We start from the raw sequence: 20,442 nt of genomic DNA on the forward strand, positions 1-20,442 counted from the left end.
TTAGACAAACAGACAAACAAACAAACATACAGACACAAAAAGAGAATATATGCAGATGGTCATTATTACACCTGAAACGGATAACTGTACGGAAATTTCGCCAAAATTGTCAATGTACAGACATACTCTAGAAGTGTAGACCTTTATTTCGATAGTTACTGCTTTGCAACTGTACGACGTATCTACAAACGGACTTCACCATCAGACGCCCCTTTCAGTGCTCTACATGGTTGGTCCTATGACATCTTCTCGTATCTCCTTTATTTATGGGTTAGATTGAGTTAGAGTCATTGAATGGGGTGAAATCTTGTACAGTTTTTGAATGCTACTTTATATTTTTGATTCTCATGTGACAGCTAGAATCATAAAATTTGGCTATAACATTGCCAATGGTCATGTCAATGTGCGTGCCGAATGTCATGATTCTACCTTTCCTATAAGTGTGCCAAATGATAACATATACGTGTAAAAGTACAAAATCAACTTGTGTTTAATGTATTAGGGATAGAAATACGACGAAAAGTCACAGGACAAAAGTTGTAGATCTCTCCAAAATGAAACGCAATTTGCTTTGTGACTTTTGATACGACTTACTGATTAGCCACCAATTACCCCGAAACGAAGGTCTGCACCGCCGTTAAAATTGCATCCATATTTCGGAATTTTCCTGGGCCAGAAGTTATACATTTGCATAGCTTAGAATATTTCCTCAAAGGAAAGAGTGTACAGCATTCGGGATTAGCACTCGCATACATACGTGGTAATTAAGGAAGAAAGTAATACAGTTTAGTAAGTTGAAATTAATAGAAAATAGATTATAACAGAGGACATCCGGATGACGACAAATATATAAATACCAAGTGAATGTATTGGAAAATCAAATGCTCCTCAATAAATTATGCCGGAGTGAGTTATGGATATAAGAAAGCGGTAATCGGAGAGAAATTTAGGCGCAGGGATTCTTAGGTAATCAGATAAGAAGATGAATATTTGTGTTATTACTTATGCTATTCGAGGACGGTTATAACCTCCAATGATATTCCGCCAATATCCCGCAGAATGGCCGATTGACGACTCTCTTGCTTTCTACCCAAGGAACAACCACGAATTTAAAGGAATGATGAGGAAAATGACAATACGTTACTTCCCTGCTGGCAAGCAGTCAGAGACGTTGCCATGGTAACCCATATATTCGTTATCGCTCTGTCGGTCCCTCAATGCCGAGCATGGTATCGGCAGAAAATAGTAAATTTCTCCGTCATTTGAAGAGTAAGGTAAATTATGAACACAACGAAAGTTGTTTGTGATGAAGAGACCTTTCACATACGGTCCACAGAGTTTGCAGAAAATCAATAGTATAAGAGAAAATGGAGGAAGACCGTTGTGGTTTTCCTATAGACCCCCGTCTTTTCAAAGATTTTAAAATGATATGCATATCGAAACCTTCCCCGGGGTGAGTATACTCTAAATATGAAGTTTGGTTGAGATCTATCCAGCCCTTTCGACGTGATGGTGGAACAAACAAACATTTTTATTCTTTTTATTTTGCTAGTTGCTTTACGTCGCACCGACACAGATAGGTCTTATGGCGACGATGGGACAGGGAAGGGATAGGAGTTGGAAGGAATCGGCCGTGGCCTTAATTAAGGTACAGCCCCAGCATTTGCCTGGTGTGAAAATGGGAAACCACGGAAAACCATTTTCAGAGCTGCCGACAGTGGGGTTCGAACCTACTATCTATGGATTCGAAACTGTTTATTTTTTATTTTTTATTATTTCTATATCTCACCCCCACCCTTTGCTCCCCACCTAAAAGGGGGCTCTACCGGGCGAGTTGGCCGTGCGCGTAGAGGCGTAGAGGCGCGGCTGTGAGCTTGCATCCTGGAGATAGTAGGTTCGAATCCCACTATCGGCAGCACTGAAGATGGTTTTCCGTGGTTTCCCATTTTCACACCAGGCAAATGCTGGGGCTGTACATTAATTAGGCCACGGCCGCTTCCTTCCAACTCCTAGGCCTTTCCTATCCCATCGTCGCCATAAGACCTATCTGTGTCGGTGCGAGGTAAAGCCCCTAGCAAAAAAAAGGGGGGCTGGACTTTAAAAAATTCTAGAGTATTACTTTTCAACTCAGCGACCCCGAAAACTATGAATTCGACACTATTCTCGATTATTATTGTAACTACCCCCCCTGACCCTCTCCCTTAAGGGCGCTAGGGATGGCTTAACCCCCACAGTGCTCGTCTCCCGATAGTAAGTGATACGTGTACCAAGTTTGGTTGAAATTGCTCCGGTGGTTTAGTTGGAGATGTGTCATTTACACACACACTTCCATTTCTATATATAGTAAGATTTTTACACTCGTTCTTCACCCCCTTTCCATCCCCGCCCAAAGGAGTCCTATGAGTGCCTTACACAACAGTATATTTTTTTTCCCAGATATTAAGTCTTATTTGTACCTATTTTGGTTGACAGCTATGCCCAAACGTACATGCATAATCTCACTGCTCTAGAATCCTGGAGCTGACGTTGCCATGGTTACGGCAGTTCATTTCTTTATCCGATTCCTAGAGCAGGGGTAGTGTGGTGCCAATATCTCCGTAACGGTTGGTTTTAGGGCCTTAAAACATGGTTTTCGGGCCCGTAGGGCTTACCGAGTTTTGTTCTTTGCGTCAAGAGGATTAAATTGAGCTTTGTCTCGTCCTTATACGACAAATTCGATATTTTGCCTATAATAGTATAAGAGAAAATGGAGGAAAACCGTTTTTCCTATAAAACCCCCGTCTTTTCAAAGATTTTAAAATGATATGCATATCGAAACCTTCCCCGGGGTCAGTATACTCTAAATATGAAGTTTGGTTGAGATCTATCCAGCCGTTTCGACGTGATGGTGGAACAGACAAACAGACAGACAAACAGACAAACAGAAACAATTTTATTTATATAGATTAATCAGTTATGTCATCGTCATCATCATCATCTGTTTACCTTCCAGGTTCGGTTTTTCCCTTGGACTTAGCGAGGGATCCCACCTCTACCGCCTCAAGGGCAGTGTCCCGGAGCTTCAGACTCTCGGTCGGTGGATACAACTGGGGAGTATGACCAGTATCTCGCCCAGGCGGCCTCACCTGCTATGCTGAACAGGGGCCTTGTGTAGGGATGGGAAGATTGGAAGGGACAGGCAAGGAAGAGGGAAGGAAGCGGCCGTGGCCTTAAGTTAGGTACCATCCCGGCATTCGCCTGGAGGAGAAGTGGGAAACCACGGAAAACCACTTCCAGGATGGCTGAGGTGGGAATCGAACCCACCTCTACTCAGTTGACCTCCCGAGGCTGAGTAGACCCCGTTCCAGCCCTCGTACCACTTTTCAAATTTCGTGGCAGAGCCGGGAATCGAACCCGGGCCTCCGGGGGTGGCAGCTAATCACGCTAACCACTACACCACAGAGGCGGACTTAATCAGTTATGTACTGGTATTAAATGTTCATAAAACTATTGAAAAGGCCAGGCAAAACAAAATGATTGCGGCAGGCGTGTCAAACTGCGGAGTAGTTATTATTTTTATTATCATCTCACACCTAGACTCTCAGGTCACTCACGGGCGTCAAATAGAAAGATCTGTAACAGGTGAGCTGAACATTTCCTCCCACACTCCCGATACTAAAAAAAATACATAAATCAGTAAATAAATAAATAAATGTGGATATCTCTAATAGAGCATCCACCGAGCAAGTTTCTGCGCGGTTTCGATCACGTAGCTACCAGCTTGCATTCAGAAGGTAATGAGTTCGTTCCCCACTGTCGACAGCCCTGAAGATGGTTTTCAGTGATTTCCCATTCTCACACCAGCAAATGTACGGTCGGTTCCTTCCCACTCATCTGTGTCGGTGCGACGTAAAGCAAGTTGTAGAAGAAAAATAATCTGATAGCGACGCTGTTGTTAGTGATTCATCCGTTGTATGGGAATATTAAGCTTTGGCAAACCTTTGGTATTATTCGACCGAAGTAGGCTGTGTGCCTACACCTCTTCCTATTACAATATCACCCCACACCCACATGCACAGCTCACCCACGGGCGTCAAATTGAAAGACCTGTAACAGACGAGCCGATCATGTCCTCGGACACTCCCAGCACTAAAACCCATCCGCTAAATAAATAAATGCATACGTTTTTTTTTTTTTTAAACTGTGGACATTTATGATACTGGACATGAGTAATAGTGGAAACTCTTGCAGTGGGTATTTCGCTATGGACTGATAGTCATCCTCAGACCATAACACTTATTTCAGAAGGACAAAGAAGGAACATGCCATTTAACTGAAGTGAAAACTGTTATGATAGTGTTGTCTGTCTGTTAGGTCATCAGCCCATAGGCTGGTTGGATCCTCAAATAGCACCACCAAAGGTTATGTGGTTATAAGGAAACCGCAAACACCAATGGCAGCACCAAAATGAGGCGCACTAGGCAAGACGAGGAGTGAGGTAGTTTGCCATTGCTTTCCTCACTGGATCAGAAAGTACTTTTGCAGCACGACTGACCCTATGAGCAGCACCTTTCATAACACTGAGATTCACTAGTCGTGCTCTGAATGTCATTACTCAGCACTACCCATACCCCAGCAACTTCCATATTGTCACAGCCATGGATGTTGACTGGGACTTCGGTGGAAGCTACACTTGGCCTGTGCCAAGAGATGGATGCAAAAGTACTGTATCCATCAAGAAATGACAGCAGGCAGATTATAGTATTATGTTCCTATATTAATTTTGACCATTATAATCCTAGTGATTACCGGGCGAGTTGGCCGTGCGGTTAGGGGCGCGCAGCTGTGAGCTTACATCCGGGAAGTAGTGGGTTCGAGCCCCACTATCGGCAGACCTGAAGATGGTTTTCCGTAGTTTTCCATTTCCACACCAAGCAAATGCTGGGACTGTACCTTAATTAAGGCAACGGCCTATTTCTTCCCACCCCTAGGCCTTCCCTATCCCATCGTCGCCATAAGACCTGTCTGAGTCGGTGCGACGTAAAGCAAGTTGTAAAACAAAAAACTAAAAAAAATCCCACTGATTATTGCCTAGTCAATTGTAATCACCATATATACCCATCTAGCTTAAGTGGAAGTGTGAATACTGGAAACATTTTGGAATGCTGATGTTTATACCGTCATAAAGAAGGGTCTATTAACAAGATGCATATCTTCAGCGTGCTAACTGTTCCTTGGTGGACGCTAGTCTAAGTTGTATGTATGCCAACTGAAGGCTTCTCTTTGTTTTATTTACAAGCTCTTACGGTCGAAGCAGGGCAAGACCGCCTTTAGCGCTTTGTAAACACGATCTAGAAGGTGGATCCCGCCAGTCAATCGCTCTTTTAAACAGCATCTTGAACACTAGGACGAAAGAGAGTGTAACATCAGCCTTGTATCGCATATGCTCCTTTCTTGTTTTAACTTAACAGTTCGTAAACAAAAGGAAGTATTCTATGGCTGACTAGGAAGTAGTTTACTGTTGATCAAGTGCTTTCCTTCAGTGCTCACTGATTTCCAGTCCCTGTCAACTTCCAATCCAAGCTCGGCTGCGATCCCCTTGGGTGCCACGGCACGGGACCGGCGACCTCAAAAAGGGTCCTCTGCCCCACGACGACGGGTTGGTTGATTGCCTCTTTCATAGTTCTAGTTCTTGCTCATTTTCCAACGTTATTGGTGTCGGAGTTTGAGACGTTGAACATACTGCTTTTCCGGTTTTAACGGAAGGTAGAAGGTGAGACGTGGGTGTGGAGAAATTGAAATGCGGTTGCGTTTGTGGAGAAGTTGAAATGTGGTTGCGACTAGCTACGGATGGTCGGTACAGGGTTTTGGAAGTGGGTCTACTGAACGAACAGCAGGAGCATCAGTAATAAAGAGAATAATTATTATAGCTGGAAGATGAATGAGAGTACGCGGTGAAGAATGAAAAGGTATGAAATAATGATATTACTGGTTGTACGTCCTAATAACTACCGTACTCATTCATATTTTGAAGACTCTGAGGTGCTGGGATATTGTCCAACAGGCGTTATTTTACGTTCCAGTAAATCTACCGACACTAGGCTGACATATATGAGCACCTTCATGCAACCATCAGACTGAGACGGGATCGAACCCTCCAAACTGGGTCCAGAAGGCCAGCACTCTACCGACTGAGTCACTAGGTCTGTGACTGGGGGTCCATTAAAGACTGTAGGTTTAGAAAATTCTAATGCTGTCGGGGTCGAAAAAAAGGGCAGGGCAGATTGGATTTGAAAAGTGAGGCAAAGGTATCGTGTGCACCTGACTGATATTTTGTTTGGATCCATGGTCTCACAAGTTGTGAAATCCTCGATGGATCAATTTCAATACACTTAAAAGTGTTCAAACACGAGAGATCTATGCAAGTAGTTTGATTGCTCTTTATGAAAAAATCACTTTATAGGCATCTCTTAAATTCGATGGTAAAAACATCAGTAATCCTAGATGTTACGGGTGATACATCTTTCTCATGCCGGCAGATATAAAATACGGTATTTGTTCACGTGATAGCACAGGCGTGAGCATTGACTAGTTCACTTTTCTTTCTTTTATTTATTTTGCTTTCATTCGATACTCTGAAGGAGTAAAGCGCACCACATAGAGGGTGTATTTTTGGCGTAGTGTAGGACGATGGGGGAAGGAATCGGCCGTAGCGTATAAATAACTGTTCCTGCATTTTCCTAAAAGTGAGAATGGAAACGAAGGAAAACCATTCTTGACAACGCCTCACGAACTCGGCTCGTGGTTCGTTGCTACTAAATATTTTCATTCCTCCCCTGAAGGGGGAGACGGGCTTTCTAGAGGGTAACGCCGTCTCTCAGGCCAGGAGATCTGTACTGGAGATGTGCGGAGAAAGTGAGAGGGTTGGCGACCATGACCTATATTAGGAACTGTTCCGGCATGCACCTTAGTCCAGGAAAATGGAAAACCACGGAAAGGACAGCCGACGGTTGGAACCAGCCCCTCTCCGTCTCCCGACGGCCGGCCAGAGTGCAGATCTGTCGGACCACGGACCAAACGTGGCCACTTCTGGGCCGAGGCCTACTCTGCATCCGCCGACCTGGTTCACTTTTCTTTTTTTTTTTTTTTTTACGGGGGGGCCCCCGTAGCCCGCTCCCCCGCCGTGACCATCGACTCAATCTACATGGCCTCCGACATGCTATTAATTTCTAAGTAGAAAAGAGATAGCTGGGTAGAGTGGGAAGTGATACAAGGAGTATCTGCCGGTTTCCGAGTCAGACTCGCTACCACGGCAAAGTTTGTATTGGTTGGATAGTGTTAAGGTATGGTATTGAAGGGTCAGGGAAAAACCACATAGGCAGAAAGAAGAAAGAGCCTACATGTAAAACCTGACATCTTTTGATAGCACATGCAAGGATGTGGGCTGGAGAAAGACCAGAGGTTATGTTAGTTAGGAACAGGTAACATGCACAAACATAAACCAATTCCTTGCAATTTTTGTTGTTATGGGGATCAGTCCTTCTTGTCACTGCCGGGTCGGCTCGGGTCTGCTAGCGTCTGGGCTTTGGGCCACAGGTTCGTCCCATTGTCCAGCAGCCAGCAGTCCCTGGTGCCAAGTCTCCTTTTGGAGAGGGGGGAATTAGAGCCAAGCCTTGCATGCAAGGGGCTATCTTCTTCCTCCTGTCGATGTCTCTCTATGCGGTGTTGCTTGAACACACTTGTCACTGCAGATCTAAAACTAAGATTATTAATAACATATGTATATACAAGTTCTCATTGGAGTGCCGGCTGTTTGCCTGCTCTCATGTCCAGCTTACAACCTAGATAGGAAAGAGATAACAGATAGATATTAGTGCTGTTTATAGGGCGCGGGCTGGTGTTCCGCTCCCATGTCTCTGTAGGGGGGCGGGGGTGGATTGACACGTCCTTCGCCGTCTGGCTGCGTTGCCGTCGTCTTCTTAAGTTGTACTTTTTGTCAATCTTCCTCGCCTGGTCCCTGGGTCTAGGACAGCTGAAACATATTTACATATTTACATAGGTGTCTGCAGTGTGTGGGTGTATGTGGTATATAGGTGTCAGCTTGGCGGGAGTGGGTTGGCTATCGGCCCCTCGCCCACCCAACCCTGTGGCTGAACAGAATGTGCTTCGGTGTAGGATACTTTTTGTACAGATCAACGTCGTAGCGTCCGATCCCGCTTATTAACGGGTTGATCTTATTACTCCATGACTTTCTGTACATGTTTAGTGTCTGTTTACGTATTTGGTGCCTTATTGAGCTGACTTTCGCAATACTGCGTAGTTGGCGTATTGGCGTGTCGAAAGGGAGTCTGGTCGCTGCTCGTAGGCATTTATTTTGTATTAATTCCAGCTTATCCAGGTTCGTCATTGCAGTGAACCCCCACGCTGGGGCTGCGTACATGACCTGGTTCACTAACCGTGAGTTGTTCTTGATCTTTGGGTAAACGACAAGAGATGGCACTGCAGAAAGCTAGTGTTCATAAATCCGATATTAGTAAAATAATTGTAAATGAACGATTAATGTAATTGGAAATTATATCTTGCCATTTATCATTTGTTTACTGTAGTAGAATGTAGACCCTGTATATAAACTGTAAGGACTATTTGGGTATAAGAATCAATAACAGTAAATGCACTCATTGTCCGTTTGTGCCTCCATCTACTGGTTCGTCTCGAACTACGCGGTGTTAGCTGGCTTTGCGGGTTGCTTCTCAGGCGCTTCATAACTCGCCCATTCATACGGTACTGGATAGATGACCGAGGTTCGATTGACACTGGATCCCAGGTCGTAAAGTTCTCCTAAAATATCGCACGAGAAAGGTCATCCAGCTAAAACGCAAAATGAGACAGGACAGCTTTAAGGACCCCAGAAATAATTGAGAAAAACAGAAAAAAGATTTTTTATTCTTGGCATCGTGGATTTTCGTGGTCACCGCCGGACGTACGCTGTGGATCCCCGGCATGAGCACTTTACCACTCATATCATAGACCTGTCAGTAAACGATGAGAATTTGTCCAGGTTTTTATCGTAACAGGTGAAATAATTTTCCTACTTTTATAACTGATGCTCTTCTTCTGAAATCTTGATATCATTGAAAATAATCAAACTTTAGGTGTCATGGATGAAGGGTGTCTTTTTGAGAGTGCAGTATATCTCTCCCTCGGGGTTTATCGATCCCCCTACTGTCACAAGAAATGTTTGCCTTTGACAACGAAAATTAAAATAATGAACACTTTAAGAATCGCCATCTACTCACAACTAACCAGTAAAATCTCCATCAGCATATCTATCAATTTCTTACTTAAATATCAACACAAAACCTTGTAAGGCCGAAGGCAACATCGAGCCCATTGTCTTCACATAACACGCTCAGTACGGTACCTCGTCACCAATACTGTTCTCTTCTTCTTCTTCTTCTTCTTCTTCTTCTTCTTCTTCTTCTTCTTCTTCTTCTTCTTCTTCTTCATTTCCCGTTAGGGACTACGAGACAGTTTCAATGCTTCATCCTTTGTTGTTCCTCTTTCCTCCTTCAATACTCCTTCGTCTGCTCACTATGCCTCATTTTCCTCTCCTGTTTTCTTTCCCTCCCCATCTTGGAATCCATCCATTGTCTACACTTTCTCTCTAAAAATCTTTCCCTCGGTTGCTTCTTCTTCCCTTATGTTGTTTCGTACCAAATCTTTGTTGACTTCATGAATTCAGGTTTTTCTTGACTTCTTGTTCCAAAGATATTTGAAGATCTGTTTAGTTAACCTGTTGTCATCCATTCCGTATAAATGTCCAAAAAATATCAACACTTCTTCCGCATTGCACCTGTTATGTTTTCTATGTTCCGGTATATTTCATCATTATATCTTGATTTCGAGAGTTCTGTAGTTCTTAGTGGACCGAGTATTTTCTGTATGATTTTTCTTTCCACTACTTCTAATTTTGTATTATTATTATTATTATTACGAGCCTTCGAAACAATTGCCGACGGAAATAAGAATGGCAGGTATCTATGAAATTCTATTCTATCCATGAAGACAATTGGTTCGAATTACAGTAGGCCTGTATCAAAGTTAGGGTCAGAGTGTAAGTTTCGCTTTTCATTCCGTTACCACCGGGCGAGCTGGCCGTGCGGTTAGGGGTGCACAGCTTTGAGCTCGCATCCGGGAGATAGTGGGTTCGAACTCCACTGTCGGCAGCCCTGAAAATAGTTTTCCATGGTTTCCCATTTTCACACTGGGCAAATGCTTAGGCCATACCTTAATTAAGGCCACGGATGCTTCCTTCTCATCCCTAGGCCTTTCCTATCGCATCGTCGCTATAGGGCCTATTTGTGTCGGTGCGACGTGAAACAAATTGTTACAAAAAGGTTCCGTTACCACAGATTGTTATTTATAATGTCATTGCCTGGGGTTGGCAATAATAAATTAATATTAATATATATGAACTAACAAACTAAAACGTGAACGTGCAATTATACAGTGATACAAACTAACCTCATGGCACTACAGCCCTGAAGGGCCTTGGCCTACCAAGCGACCGCTGCTCAGCCTGAAGGCCTGAAGATTACGAGGTGTCGTGTGGTCAGCACGGCGAATCCTCTCGGCCGTTATTCTTGGCTTTCTAGACCCAATGATATAAACAAATAAAAACGGTAATGCAAATGGGAACGTACATTCAGAAACCATAATTTATACATTATAGAATATATAGATATGAGAAGTTTATGTTACTGAGCTCAGGAAGGAAATAATTCCAAGGTTGCTGTGGTTAGCCCTAGACTTGAACCGTAAATCTCCATCAAGAGCAATAATATTACTATTTGCTTTATGTCCATCATAAGCAGTATCACAGCCCCATCATATGTGAAGTTAACCTAATAGATGAAATCGTTCTTGCAGAATCATTCACCTGACGTTATTTTTCTCAGAACATGTTGAGGTTTACCGTTCTTATTCAGTCAGTGCTATCAATAATAATTCGCTTATAAAATTCTGAAATATACTCATTGAAAGTAAAGAGTCTACTCTAAAACATTAGAAAATATATACTTCTGAGAGTAATGTCACCTTTATACCGTCTAAGCCAAAGATCGGTTTGAGACATATCGATAAAAATAGGCCTAACAAACTTGATCTAGTCCATACGAGAAAACATAGTGCACTGTAAACTCTATATCATTGGCCGTGCGGTTATTGTCGCGCAGCTGTGAGTTCGCAGTCGGGGGATAGTGTGTTCGAGCCCCACTGCTGGCAGCCCTAAAGATGATTTTCTGTGGTTTCCCATTTTCACGCAAGGCAAATGCTGGGGTTGTACCTTAATTAAGACCACGGCTGCATCCTTCCCACTCCTAGCCCTTTCCTATTCCATCGTCGCCATGAGACCTACCAGTATCTGTGTCGTTGCGACGTAAAGTAAATTGAAAAGGACAAAATTGGGCTTCGACATAAATAGTAAATAAACAAATGAAAGTTTGTAGATCTACGTGATTGTTAATACTGCGATCATAGCCACAGAACGTCTAGTTCTACGCGGAATGCCAACTATAGGATTATGAATTTTATTTCAAAAATCTCACCTGCATTTCTCGGGAATCACACTCCGGCCACATTGGTGAGTTGCCAGTGACGATGCTACTCGGCTGTCGTGCCCACAAAGTACATGTCTTTCACTTGTCAAGGATGAAAAGCCTTTCGAAAACCCGTAATATGCGTAGACTGTGAACTAGTCTGAGATAGCGATAACATTTTGCGCCATTGAAAGCCTTGGAATAAATCTGGCTTACCCTTGCCATGCGATGCGGAAACGTCAGGGCACATCAAACTGAAGACAGGAAGGGCTGCGAGAGAACAGCGGTTTCCGGTAAAGCCATCCGCAGAAGATTACCGAAACGTGGCTGGCGTTGGAGCTTCGTGTATTATTATAGAACGCGTGGGCAGAACAAATAAGAGGCAAGGCCAGAGGGGAATATTGTTCAAATGTGTCAAGAATTATGTCTGGACTATTCACTTGTTCCACCGTACCTCATTTCTGTCTTTTAAAGTAAATAATTATGACATTAATAGGAAAGCCCAGTAAAACCGATCCTTCATGAAATTCTGTTATCTCTGATTTTAGGCAAGAACCTATTTTGTTTCTTAAGAAACAATTTAAAATGAAGTTGTATTTACCTGTTTCATGTATTTCTTTCTTTCTTTCTTTCTTTCTTAATCTGTTTACCTTCCAGGGTTAGTTTTCCCTCGGACTCAGCGAGCGATCCCACCTCTACCGCCACAAGGGCAGTGTCCTGGAGCTTCATACTCTTGGTCGGGGGATACAACTGGGGAGAATGACCAGTACCTCGCCCAGGCGGCCTCACCTGCTATGCTGAACAGGGGCCACGTGGAGGGATGGGAAGATTGGAAGGGATAGGCAAGGAAGAGGGAAGGAAGCGGCCATGGCCTTAAGTTAGGTACCATCCCGGCTTTCGCCTGGAGGAGTAGTGGGAAACCACGGAAAACCACTTCCAAGATGGCCGAGGTGGGAATCGAATCCACCTCTACTCAGTTGACCTCCCGGGGCTGAGTGTACCCCGTTCCAGCCCTCGTACCACTTTTCAAATTTCGTGGTAGAGCCGGGAATCGAACCCGTGCCTCCGGGGGTGGCAGCTAATCACGCCTAACCACTTCACCACAGAGGCCGTCTGGATCCCAGTAATACGTTCCGTATTGTACAGATGTGAATGATCATAGATGAGTCACGGATTAGAAGGACTTCGCATACGTGTAGTCAGTTATAGCAGTTACCTCTAATATTGTTTTAGTGAACACTTGAGCCTACGTGGCTCAGGCGGTAGCGAAGCAGCCTATCACTGCCGGATTCCGTGGTTCAATTTCCAATAACTTCATTTGAGATTTTTTGTTAGGCAAAGCGGAGGCGCGACAGATCCTTCTCCGGGTACTCCGGTTTTCGCTGTCATCATTCGTTCCAGCAACACTCTCCAATATCATTTAATTTCATCTGTCAGTCATTAATCATTACCCCAGAGGAGTGCGACAGGTTTCGCCAGTCGGCACAATTCCTATCCTCGCCGCTCCATTCATTCCATTCCTGACCCGGGTGAATAAATGGTAACAGGCTACGAATTTTCGTCTGAAAACAGGGCTCACCCATTTCTTATCTATCTATCTATATACACACATGCAACTAAATATCACAGAAAGAATAGTGAATACAGGTGTCAGGAACGGTATGTGGTACAGATCCCAAGTAATTCGGAAATTGCAAGGAAGAAGAAGAAGAAGCGGAAGAAAGGGAAGAGGAATTGTTATAGTGAAAATTATTTTTAAATTCGGTTTCCTTTTCGAGAAAGGGCAAAATCAAATATATTATTCCTATGAAGTTAATAAATATTACATAATAACTCGCTGTGTTAACAGTTTACTAATTTAAATCAGAATAGATCATGCCTTTAAAGTGTCACGTTTGAAGTAAGAGCAGCAACAAAAGTTAATTGTGCCGGACTGAGTGGCTCAGACGCTTGAGGCGCTGGCTTTCTGACCCCAACTTGTCAGGTTCGATCCTGGCTTTGTCCGGTGGTATTTGAATGTGTTCAAATAATTAGATTTACTGGTACGTAAAATAACTCCTGCTGAACAAAATCTGGACACCTCAGTGCCTCCGAAAACCGTCAAATATTATTATTATTATTATTATTATTATTAAAGATAATTGTGAGTTTTTAATTAAGGGCGTTGGATGACTTTTCTCCTGCCAGATGGCCTGAACACATCAGAATCTCTTCTGGTCTGTGAGACGACTTTCTCAGTCATTTCCATGACCGGGTTCACTGCCTCTCTTTTCAAATAGCTCATTGGCTGACCTCCCCGAGTTCCAAATCTCACATTTATTGGCACATTTTTTGAATATATTATAAAATCGTAGCTATTGTGCGCCTCGCTCTCTCTTCACCTGTTCGTTCTAGTATGGCTCTCGGTCATCCTACGCGTTATTCAGCTCTAATCCAGTCAGCTTCTTTCAGTTCTGCGATTGTCATGCCAGTTCATTAGGCCATCTCCTTTGTCGCCACCTAACGAACGTGCCTTTCAGTTCCTCTTTTGCTACCCATTTTTTAAACATGACATTATTTTTCTGGGAGGTACTTCTGATGTGATGTAGCCAAAGTAAGATAGCTTTTGTATCACTTAACTACTGTGTATGAAGGGTGGATTCAGAGTGGGTCACGGCCCACAATTGCCTACGGCTGGTTCGTGGTCCAACAGCTCTGCACTCCGAACAACCAACCGAGCAGAGGTGGGGTCGCCACGGCTCTACCATGGCCCTACGCCTCTGTATTCAGGAGACGGAGAGAGGCTGGTCCACACCGTCGGATGTTCTGAAAATGGGTTTCCGTGTTTTTTCCATTCCCTTGCACTTACGCGAATGCTGAGACGGTTCCTAGTAAAGGCCACGGCCGCCAACCCTCTCACCTTCTCCACACATTTCCTTCTTCGACACCAATCTCCTGGCCTGAGAGACGGCTTCGCCATCTAGGCGGCCCGCCTCCCCCTTCAGGAAAGGAATGAAAACATTTAGTAGTGCGTGTAAGAACCAACAAAACCAGTCCACACCTCATTCAGCTATCATACGATATTTTAGACAATAATTTAAAAAGATGTAGTGAATATATTTCCTCGAATCAGAATCCAAATATGACGTCAAAAATATTCTAGATGCCAGAGGGTTCGGTTTCTGGTGATGTCGAGTGCGGTCTTCAGTAGCATCTGGAAAGGCTTTCGGCTTCAAACCCCCATCCAAGTACTTTATTGAGCTTGGTTGCTACGATCCCGTGTAATCATATAAACGTGACGTAGGGGAACAAGCAATTGATTCCGTACCATAGGATGTTAAAGAATCACCTCGTGGGTATAATAATCTGACCTGAGAAACTTACCTCCATGACCTGCTCGGATTCCTCCTGCCCTTCAAGATGCATGGTAAATGAACCAGCTATAATGGATCCGAGCTGGTGTATTATACTTGTAGTAAGCTTTAAGAACTTAAAGTACTGTAAACTGAACTTCAGGAGATAACTCTGGATCCAATTGCTCCCTCCAGGATGTGAGCAAAATGAGTAAGTGGTCTTCGTTCGCTATAAGATGCAAATTATGAGGTAATCGATTCACGAATAACCCTTTTGGCAGTTATATAAAGTATAAACGAAATGTTCCCTCAGTATTCTAGTTATTTAGCAGAAAATTGAACAACTATCGGCTCACACAGTCGAGCCACTTCATTTTGTGCCTGCAAATAATAGTAGTTGAGGGGCTGCCTGGCCGAGGCGGTGGGTTCGATTCCCCGTCAGGAAGTCGAAAAACTTAAGAAACGAGATTTCCACTTCCGGAGGTGCACATGGCCCTGAAGTTCACTCAGCCTACGCCAAAAATGAGTACCAGGTTAATTTCTTGGGGCAAAGGCGGCCGGGCGTAGAGCTGACCACTCTACCCCACCAAGTGCCGAGGTTACGGATAGTGGAAGCCTTTACCTTCCGCCCCGCCCAGGGCCTTCATGGCCTCTACGGAGATGACTTTGCTTTGCTTTTAAATAGTAGTAGTTGTCTACGGTTTTAAAACCGGTGTTGGTAGTGATTACCTTTTTTTTAAGGAAGGTACAACCGGGTACATCCTCCCTTAAAGATTATCAGTGGAAAAATGGAAGAAGTCTGACCCGTAGAATAATTTTATTATTTGCTATACATTGTACCAGTACAGATAGGTCTTATGGCGACGGTCAGATATGAAAGGGCTACGAGTGGAAAGGAAGTGAACGTGACTTTGTCTGGTGTGAAAATGGAAAACCACGGAAAACCGTCTTCAGGGCTGCCAGTTGACAGCTACGTGACCCAAAACACTCAGCCACTCGCTCAACCCGTAGAAGAATGAGAGTTTCGGCAAAATAAGAAAGGGACTTGGTAGGCGTGAAAATGAAAAACTCCCAAGGCTTCGCGAATCTAATATCATTGGGTCGAAAGATGGTGTTGTGGTATTGTTTTAAGAGGAAGTACAACTAGGCAACCATCCTCTATATAACACTACTCAGAGAGAAAGAAATGGAAGGGATCCGACACTTCGAAAAATGAAGGTATCGGCCAAAGGAAGACAAGTGCCACGAAGGGCGTGAAAATGAAAGACTCCGTAGGCCTCGGAAACCTAATAGCGTCGAGGTCGGAAAAGAACAAGAGTTGACTAAGGGAGGTCGGTTACGATGGTTGAAAGTGAGGAGCCTGGCACAAGCAAATGGAAGGAATGATAGGACTCAGCTCAGGTCCCCGTGGTCGCCAACCCGCGCTCCCAGGTCCGTCGAAAGAGAACAACAATTGCGCAAGGGAGGTCAAGTTGAAAGTGAGGAGCCTGATACAATTAAGAGGAAGTAATTCTCGAGGCTCAACTGGAGGGCCCTTGGTCGCCAACTCACTCGACGCTAAATTATCAAAACCGAGGGTCGAAGAAGCCTTGTCGTTCGCTTATAAATTATACCAACTCTGACAATAAAATGACACAGGACAATATAGTAAATATACGTAGCGCGGTATTTCCGCCTTCTCAAATAACGTATATATGTAGTGGCCTTTAGGTTAGCTACTTTTGATCAGAGTGTGTCTTGTCACCTTTTGAATATTTAAATCCCTCAAAAACGACTAACCTAAAACCCCTCTCAGTACTACACTGCACTCAGGCTGACTGAGATCTGACAGTAAATTTCGTGTGGCTATTTCTAGCCGAGTGCAGCCCTTGCAAGGCAGATCCTCCGATGAGGGTGGGCGCATCTGCCATGTGTAGTGAACTGCGAGTTGTTGTGGTGGAGGATAGTGTTATGTGTGGTGTGTGAGTTGCAGGAATGTTGGGGACAGCACAAACACCCAGCCCCCTGGCCATTAAAATCCCCGACCCGGCTGCGAATCGAACCCGGGGCGCTCTGAACCGAAGGCCAGTACGCTGACCATTCAATGATGAGTCTGACAGATATGAAAGTGAGTGTAGAGAAATGAGTCAGTCGCTTAAGGGGGCGGGGGGTGAGGGTTTGGGTTAATAACCCATCCGGGAATTCCTCCCTCTACCAGCCAACTACCCATCGGACCAGTTCATTCGCGACCTTTCGTTACAGAACAAAAATATCTTGGAATGTTCTGATATTCGGACCAGTTCGGTACTACCTGAATAACAGAGCCCCTCGGGGATTCTTCTTGTGATGCCTCTTACTACAGGTTGAGTATACCGTGGATATATTCTACCGCCCCCACCTGCATAGGGTGGGGGAATCTTAACCCTCTACTGCATACTGTTGCCATTAGGCAACAAATAACTTTTCACCTGTATACGTGGATAAATATTGTAGGCAGAGGTAGTTTTAAGTCACAACTTCAACTGTACAATCAATTTATTATTATTATTATTATTATTATTATTATTATTATTATTATTATTATTATTATTATTATTATTATATACATAACTTAAGACAAAACAGCCCTACAACCAAAGGTACTCCTTCCACCCCGTCAACATCCACGCGTACCAACCACCGTTTATTTTACGTGGGCCCTCCCCATCATATTACCACAGGCTTCAGGAGTACCTCTGGCTCAACCTCAAAGACATTACCGACCTACGGTCATGCAAGTATACTTGCGCCTTGCAATACGTACCCATGGCCAGTAGGCAGTAATGTTCGGTCTTTGAATGTTAAAAGCTTAGCATAAAATCGTGAAAAAACGTACATATATTCCAATATGGCAATCCACATCACATACGAGTGTTAAGTTATTAGGCCCAGTTAAGAATTGCTGATACATCTAAAACACTGAGCGTATGTTGAATATTAAAGCTTGATATTGTCTTCAGCAAAAGGAAACGAAAAATAATTCATGCAGTAGAGGGTTAAAACTGCTCATCAGATACCGATAGTAAATGGTCCACTTCGGAGATCTTAACTCCGATCCTCCAACCACAGTGCATCATGAACTGTTTACTTCACAATAGTTTGCATAATTCATTTCGGGACAGGCACGTTAACCACTGCCCTGCAGTGGGGTGTCTTCTCCCCTTACCTGCCCAGGTGTGGAGGAAGGGATAGGCCTCTGAGAGGCAAGCACACTCAGTTTCTAACAAACCTTGCCCTGTGTTGTATAGCTCTAATAACTCATAACTAGGTCTTGGAAGTGAGGAAAAATCCGGGTTTTTTTCTCTAATGTCCGAAAACGAGCCCCAGCGTAATGTATGTTCATTATGGGTCATTGTAGGCCGGAAAATGATAAGCTTTATTGTCCTTCTTTTCCTTTTTACGGCGTTTTTATGGCGTATTTTCCCTTTTTCTTTAGCCTTCTTAGGTCTTAACACCTAAGCGTGAGTTGGCAACAATGGGGCCCTTTGCTGAGTCCTGGCATTGCTTCCACTTACTGTACTTGTGCCTGGCTTCTCACTTTCATCTATCCTATCCGACCTCCCTTGATCAACTCTTGTTCTTTTCCGACCCCGACGGTATTACGTATGGAGGCCTAGGGAGTCTTTCATTTTCACGCCCTTCGTGGCCCTTGGCATCCTTTGGCCGATACCTTCATTTTTCGAAGTGTCGGACCCCTTCAATTTTTTCTCTCTAATTAGTGTTAATAGAGGATGGTTGCCCAGTTGTACTTCCTCTTAAAACAATAATCATCAAAACCACCTTAACATCTTTTTGTCGCAAATTCACCACCTTTCGACTATATTTTTACTGTTCATTCTCAATTCGAATCATCATTACTTATTACTTCATCCATCACATCTTAAACAGCTTTTCTCTAGTAAATATATTTGAACCATATCTGAAAAGAGTGGAATTGAAATGACATAAAAAAGTTAAACTAGTGCTTGAAAAAATAACAGGCATATCAAATTTAATGCAAGATAAGTGAAATATTGAAAGAGGAAAATTTAATGTGTTTTTTTTAAGAGAACTAGCAAATGTACCCGTGCTTCGCTACGGTATTCTACATTGTATACGGATATCGACGTAAATACTGTGCGTGCAGCAAATGAGATTGTTTTAAAATTGCATGTCTCTTGGCCTTATCCGAGAAATAGCATGGGGAGGTCCACATACGTTGTTTCCAATGTAAAGTGAGGGTTGCGGAGTTGTGATGATAACGCCAGGCTCACTTGCCTACTGCCATTCACAATCGAGTTGGCAAGTTTACATTATAATTGCAGGCCCCAATGCCTACTGCGCGGTCACAATCGATTTGGGGAGTTTTAGTTACAATGGCAGACCCATTTCCTACTTTCAGACAGGTTACAGTTGAGGAGTTTTTATTATAATACCAGGCAACTTCCCTACCACCAGTCAAAATTGAGTTGTGCAGTTATCATTATAATGACAGTCCCTTTTTACTGCTGCTAGCCAGCTTACTGCCAGTCACACAGAATTAGTGAGTTTCCATAAAAATAGCAGGCCACTATGCCTAATGCTAGTCAAATTTTAGATTGGAACATTTGTTTAAATGGCGGGCACCCTGGCCTAGAGCCAAACACAATAGAGTAGGGGACTTTCGAACAAAACTGCATGATCCCTTGCCTTCTGCAAGACAAATCGAAAAGTGAATTATTCATTAAAATGGTAGGCCCTCCTTACTAATGCCAGTTACACAGGAGTTGGAGAAGGACCCCATTCCTACTGCCAGCAGTCAAAGTCGGTGTAGGTAGTACTGCTTACAATAGCAGACACATCCTTTCTCGATCGCTACAAATCGACATCAATGAATATATACAGATGGACATACGAAAGTATATGAATGTTTACAATATTGCAGATCTTCATTTACAGATTAACTTCTGCTAAACGGTACGTCATATCGACAAAGGATTGTACCGTAAGGCGCAGTATTTAGCGATCTAAATGGCTGGTCCTATGATATTTTCTCGCATCTAATCTATTCATGGGTCAGATTGAATCAGAAACGTTGAATAGGTTGAAATTTGTGTAAGATTATCTTACATTGCATTACTTTTCGGATAATTATGTGACATAGCATTTGGCTCACATATGGGTACTGGGTGAACCAATGTTCGTGTAGAGTTTTATCACACTATCTTTCCTGTAAGTGATTGAAATGATGCACATGAGAAGAAAAGGTTTAGAAATTAATTTCCATTAAGGCAGGTAGATTTCCATTAAGTTTGGTTGCGTGTATTTTGAGGGAGTGCAAAATCACGGTTTCGGTTTCGTATAAACCCCCAATTAGTTCAGGGATTTAGAAACAATATTTGCCCTAAAACCTCCCCAAAGGATAGGTAGATTCTAAATATGAAGTTTGGTGGAAATATATCCAGCAGTTTTCAAGTTAGAGAAAGACAAACAGACCAAACAAACAAACAAACAAACAAAGAAACAAACAAACAAATTAACTAACTGACACCAAGGAA

Source organism: Anabrus simplex, chromosome 1 (assembly GCF_040414725.1).
Source record: "Anabrus simplex isolate iqAnaSimp1 chromosome 1, ASM4041472v1, whole genome shotgun sequence".
Classification (NCBI taxonomy): Eukaryota; Metazoa; Arthropoda; class Insecta; order Orthoptera; family Tettigoniidae; genus Anabrus; species Anabrus simplex.